Source organism: Haemaphysalis longicornis, unplaced genomic scaffold (assembly GCF_048455015.1).
Source record: "Haemaphysalis longicornis isolate Haplotype H1 unplaced genomic scaffold, Haemaphysalis longicornis Haplotype H1 scaffold_11, whole genome shotgun sequence".
Lineage (NCBI taxonomy): Eukaryota > Metazoa > Arthropoda > Arachnida > Ixodida > Ixodidae > Haemaphysalis > Haemaphysalis longicornis.
In genome coordinates this window covers 15,027,234-15,034,045 of record NW_027526214.1, presented here as the reverse complement: position 1 = coordinate 15,034,045, position 6,812 = coordinate 15,027,234, and positions in this window count along the sequence as shown.

Below are 6,812 nucleotides of genomic sequence, written 5' to 3'. Positions count from 1 at the left end.
CAGGCCGAAAGCAGTCGCCCCCGAAGCCGTCGTGTGCAAACACGGTAGCGCGAAGGTTGTGGTATGGTGTTTCGCTGGGCGGTGGTAGAAGGAGGACGCAGCGGAGCTTTAGGGGAGGCGTTTCCCATAACATGGAGTGCTTCCGAGGATGTACACTTACCTGGTTAAGCCAGAGGGTAGCCTCAAACTTGAAGATCCATCCTCTGTGGTATCGTGGCTCGAACGCTGGCACCATGTCTCCATCACCATGTCTTCATCACCATGTCGGTGTGCTGCTAGCCGGGAATCACGTCGGGGTCACCAATTACAGGGCACTATATCGGGCGTGGGAAAGGAGCTTCAGACAGGCCGGCCGTTCGTCGGAAAGAACAATAAGATTAGGTTTTGCCCTGTGGCTCTCATAAGTGTATTGCGGGAGCGCAAGGCCCAGCCCGAACTTCGAGAGCGGCGATGACGAGCTAGCACACATGCACTCGGTCGTGTTACATTTCGTGGCGCGTGGCAGTGCTGCCACTGGCCGGGCAAGCACCGCTGATGATGATGGTGGGATGATGCAGATGATAGTGAGGCTACTAGAAGATGAGGTGCGTGCCACTACACGTTCATCGGCGAAGTTTTTCGTTTCCGTAATCTGCCTTTTTTTGCATCCTTAATTACATGAAGGTAACACGTCCAAAACGCTTGATTTTCTACAGTGTTTTTCTATACATCAATATCTTTTTATCTCAACAATTTCTCTCGGCGTTTGCGGTGCGCACAGTCTTCGTTTCCACGCACATAGCCAGCAGTTTTCTCAAAAAAAAACAACCATGGTTGTACTTTCAATACGCGCCTCTTGTTTTTTTAGTCCGGCACACACAAAAAATTCCGGAACCCTCAAGAAAATTATGTCGTTAGGGAGTACCCGGGAATCGAACCCGATGTCGTGAGTCCAGCCGGCAACTGAGGTTTCATTCCGAACTCCCGAAACAACAGGTTAGCAGCTATTGGCGACGCTAACATGTGCAGAAAATCGAAATGAAGAGAAAAGCTTCACGTGGTCGTATTTGAAGATTGGTACCTCGCCGTATGAAACTATCCTCTATTCGATTGTGCTATCAACGCTTTGCGAGTGCACAGCAATTTTTATGGTCTCGTAGCCCGAACGTTCCTACAACACGTTGACGGGTGGATGAGCCCGTCAACCAAACGTCCCGAGCGTGTGCCTTTTACTCAGAGTGGCAGCGATGGGTCCTTCGGAATATGCACGTGAAAAAGAGGAGGATAAGGTTATTGCGAAACTAAAAATTACACTAAAGTTTTATTTGTTTCGTAGTCACCCGCACTAAGCAAAATAGGTCTACTAACTACCAGGGGGCATCGACCGTTGGAGCCCTAGAACGCCGAAGCTGGTTTCCCGCGTGTCATGGGCAAGCTACGCGCCTGACGGCTTATTCAGAAGAAAGGGGTGCAAACCACCCGTGAGTCCTCAATAACGACGGATCACCCGTTCACCGCCCTAGACAACCCGCGACAAGGAGGAGAGCGCCCAAAACACAGAAAAAAAGCCAGCATAACGACGTAATAACGCAGGGCCATCGCCCAACCGTGCAGGATGGCATATGTAAAAGCGTACCTTGCCGGAACAGCCATCCTCGAAAGGAAAACAAACAGGGGGAAGCAGCCCTCCACTAAGTTGCTCCACCGGGGCTGAATCGCTCGGCTTTGCTGTGCCGAGAGGCGGCCATCCGTGTAAATATAGGAGCTACGTTTTGCAGCGGAAAGCGCTGTGAGAGCTTAACCACGCGGGAAAAAATGCCAGTCGGCGCGGCAGTTAGAGCGCAGCACCCCCATGAAACACAGAGCCTGCCTCTAAACGTCGGGTCTGTACTTCCTGCCCTGTTCATTAAGGTGCCACCATTTCTAACAGATATTATAAAAGCAGACGAGGAATCAGTTCAATGCGTTGACAACAATATTGCACGATCACAAGAAAACAAAACCAAATAAAAGTAGCATTGTGAGGCAGGTCACTTACAAAATAAAGGCATAGCTAGAGTGGAAAACACTTAAAGTTCAAATAGTGGCAACAATGCCTAAAAACGCTACACAGCAGGAAGAAGGGCTGACAACTGACTTACTGTGGTGTAAAACACGTGCAGAAATTTCTGTAATTTGAACAATGGGTTTCGCACAAAATTGCCCGTTCCGGTGGCGAATCATACATCGACCAGACTGGGCACTGCCTCAGTAACACTGTCCAGGAACACAAGTGCGCATGGTCATGGATGAATGCGCCAAGCTACCTGGAACCCCACTGTGCCAGATCTGAATGTAAGATGGAGTACAAAAACTTAAATTCTTCTTAGGTCCAGAAAGAAGATGCAGCTTCGGATATGGAAAGCATACGGTATGGTGTCCGGAAAAGAAGGGGATTACGTCAGCGCACCATCTACCCCCTTATCAAAAAGGTAAATAGGCCTCTTGTCGCAGGAATAACTGAGCATGCAGTCCATTCAAACCATTTGCAGTGGTTATAACATATGTTAAACCACTTTTTGTACTTTGTTTTACACAGGGACGTATATATGTATAGGTTCAATCTGTTCATAAATATGTTTTCAATTGTGCTTCACCTGTTTGTTACTCTTGTGTGTGTTAAAACTAGTTAAACGCATTGTGATTTACGCCCGAGCCATGCACAACAAACTAGCCATTACAGATGTCCTAATAACAAAAGGCACTTCGTACTTAAATCAGTTGTCCTTGCGAAATGAGTGCAGAGATGAAATCGTCTAAACGTGTTTATGGTTCGCCATTGTCATCGGTTCCTAAATTATCTAGTAATTTAAAGAAAGTTGAAAACAAACTGTATTTGATATTGTTTGATCCAGATCATTTCATTTTTAGGCAAGTATGGAAATGTATCACCATGAAATAAGTGCTCTCTTATTCTATACAAATATGTGAGGTGCAGGACGCGGGATTTGGAGAATGATATATCTACGGAAGTGTCTAGTTGCAGGCGCAAGTGGAGTGCCTGGTTTAGGAATTTCAAGCACGCTAGTGTTGATCTGTTCGGTAGTGATGAAATACTCGAAAAAAGTAACAATGTAGTTGTCGAGATATTACGGGTGTACTTTTTGTATATGAAGCTGATGGTTTTTATTTGAACTCTTTCTATTGTATTTATCTTGTAGATTGTGCGCGGAATACAAGCAGCGTTTGCATATTCTAGAATTGGCGTAAAACGTGGTGAATGCTAGCAACTTGGTAAGCCAATGCTCGAGTCGAATGGTCTCTGAAAAAAAAAACAAATTGCGGAGAGCAATTGAAATGACCATGTTGATGTGTGAATCCCTCTAAATGGTTAATGTTTGAGTGACACATAAACACTCTGCAGGTTGATTTTCCTAAGGATGGTTCCTTAAGGATGGTTCCCCAAGACTCTGGTACGTTCACAGACACCGGTGACACATCGAGGAGTGGTTCACCATGTACGTGCGTGTCAGCCCCATAACTGCTGGAACAACATGGTACAGCTTGCAAACACCGTGTACTACCTTAAGGGGCCTGCAAAGACCTGATTCGAGACCAACAAAGCAACTGTGACGAGTTTTTATGCATTCAAACCAAACTTCTGTTGTTGTTAGGGTGACGCACCACTAACGAGCTTGCTGAAAAGAACAAGCTCCCATTCCTCACGCAAATATCGACGGAATGGTATGTCGCCTACACAGAAGACGTGCTCTCGCTTTGTCATAAGGTTGACAACCAGATGTCAGACCTTTACCCAGCGGCGAATATATTTAACTTAATATCTGGCGACGCTTTCGAACTGCTACCTTGCTAGTATTCTAAAAGTGAAGACTCCTTCAATTATTTAAGGAGTGCAATCACTTCGAGCAGGCGTGAAGTCATCTCATCGCACTGCCACACACGAGGCTTTTCAACACAACCACCACGACGTCATGCGTGGACGTTCGCACTCCACCACGCCCTGCCTTGACCGGTCACATCGGTTGCCTTCTGAGTGCGAGAATCACCACGGTAGTGCTGTTAGATGCCCGTGGTTTGCCAACAAATTGCGGGCGTGGGTATTACAGGAGCACGACCTGTTATATTTCAAAATGTGCGCTCCAGATTACCCATATCAGCCCATTAAACACTTTAGTTCGTCCAAGAAACCCATCTGAATTGCACACTGCTGACAATAGTTCCATATGGTAAATTGCATTAACGTCGCACATGCTGCCCGTTACTGCAGATTTCGCTGGTATTCGCCATGCCCACGGCCTCTTGTGTCCAATCCTGTCGACGCTAGCACTCCCCGTTTTGTGCATCCCAGTTAGGCAGAATACACGGCCGCCCACACAGAAGCATCCAGTATCAACCGATCGCCATCGCCCCAGCCCCAGCAGTCCCTTTCGCTGGAACCTCGGCGTTCCCAGTCACCGACTACGTAGGGACGTTTCTCTTTGGGAAACTAGGTAATTGCAGCTCCCGGAGGGGACGAAGCATTTTTGACCGACGCTCGAATTCTCTTGTCATGGTATTAGGTCAAGACACTTCATTGGTGGTTTATGTAGAAGACGTACTTCTCAATACCCTCATCTACACTAGCGTGCAAATTTCTGTTATAAATGCGGCAGTTCGTCGTCGCTTTTGCAAAGTACTTACACCCACCCCTTATTGTGCTGTGTGTGTCGCTGTTAGAGGTACCCCTGCCGTTTCAGGAATGCGCGCTGCTCGCACCACAATTGCTCGGCAGGAAACTATTGTTCTTATACGTGTTGAACCAGTGCCCAAGAGACACTATACTCGCTCTTGCTTTTCTCACTTCCCATTCTGCCTGGGTTGACTGCCCGGTGGGCCAACTGCACCTCTATCTCCCTCATTCTGATACCGTCATCGACAAAAAACAACCCCCGCCGAGGTTCCTTTCCACCCACGACATAGAGTTGCCCCCCAAGCAGCTACGTTTTTACCTTTGAGTTGTCCCCTCCTGTTGCTGATGGTGTGTTCGTAGTTTCGCAAGATCAAAATATTCTTGTTGCTCGCAATGTGGAGATCCTTCTTTCTGTCGTAACGATTACTCTCCGCGAAGTCATTTTGCCCTTCATCACCTTTGGTTCCTCGGCATACCTTCTACAGGAGGGTATCGGCCAGGAAATGACTTGTCCTTGCAACGACAATGCAGCCATCACCACCCATGGTACTACTGACAGTTCAAACAACCGTTTACCTCGTCAAGCCATGGATGGCAGTGTGGCAGCAATGATATCCTCGGATCTACTCTCTCAACAGAAAACAGCTTATACTTCTTTTGTCGTCTTATGGAGACATTTTTGATCGTGAGAGAGAGAGAGAATCAACTTTAATTGAGCCCATTAGGTGTTTAGTGCACGCAGGCAGCAAACTGAGTGGAACCATCTTCGGGGGTTCCATATGCATCGAGCAGCTCCTGGCTTCTGACTGCCAACGCGAGTTGGGTTGTCAGGTCGGTTCTTGACAGAAAGGTCTCCCATCGCTGTCGGGAAGTAGGGTTAGGGATTTTGGGGGGAAGCGATGCTGGGGGGGTTCTTGAGGTGAGTGCACTCGGCTATGACGATTGCCACGGTGCCTTCCTCGCCCTTCCATTACAGAACTTGATATCCTGCTCCTCCGGGTGCATTTTGTGTAAGAGAACGGGATGCGCCAGCGACCCCGCCTGTACCAGGCCGTCGTCTTCCTTTATGCCTCGGTTCTTGTTCGTAACCCTGCGGATGATGCTCAGTATTTGCTTGGTCGTTGTCTTGATATTGCTTACATCCGCGCACATCTTTACGTCGTCCCTCAGCAGGAGTCTTAGGATGCGGATCTGCTGCGTGGGCTTCGATTCTGTGCCTTAGTTGGTGACTGCCACGTCCGGTGGCGGCTCTTTATTAGGTCTGCCTGGTTACACTATGAGTACCGTTCATTGGGTCAGACGAATCCCGTCAAACAATGCAATATTACCTACGATGTCATTTCCGTTCACTGAAGGCATTGCCGTGTCTCCCTTTCTGAGCGCAGACCTACCTAAGAGAGTGTAAACAAAACGCCGCAAAACGAAATCTTAATACCTTCCTCCAGTGTGGGCGTCCCTTGTCGTTCTAATGAGAAAAAAATGGCAGTCCGCAATTCCGCGTAGATTACCGGCATTCAAACAAAATTACAAAGAAATACGTGTATCCCTTCTTTCAGACCGATGATGCGCTTGACTGCTTCCACGGCTTAAAATACGTTTCGTACATTCATTTGCGCTCGCAATATTCGCAGATTTTTATTGATGAACGCGAACAAGAGACGACAGCCTTTGTCACAGCGGACGGCCTCTACCAATTGAAAGTGATGCCTTTCGGTCTTTGTAATTCACCGCCAACGTTTGGCGCATTATGGACAAGGTGATGCATATTTTTAAGTCACGCACATGCCTGTGATACAAAGAGGACGTAGTCATTTTTTGTCTGCTTTTGACAGTCACCATAACCGAATTGCTGGGATGCTCGATGTTTGCCTACGTGCACGCCTTCAAATAAGCTGAACCAAATACTGGTTTAAGCATAGTCATTTAACCATTATTGCCCTCCTCATTGACGACCACGGGTTCATGCAGACCCGGGAAATTTTAGTGCTATTGAGCACTTTTCGCATCAGAGAAGGCCATAGTCGTTCGCAGCTTCCTCGGCCAGTACTCGTAAGTACGACGATTTGTCCAGAACTTCGCATAAAGTAATCCTCCTCTCAACGATCTTAATCGGAAAGACACCAAATTTTCTTTGCGTCCTGCCCAAGCACACGCATTCTGCACC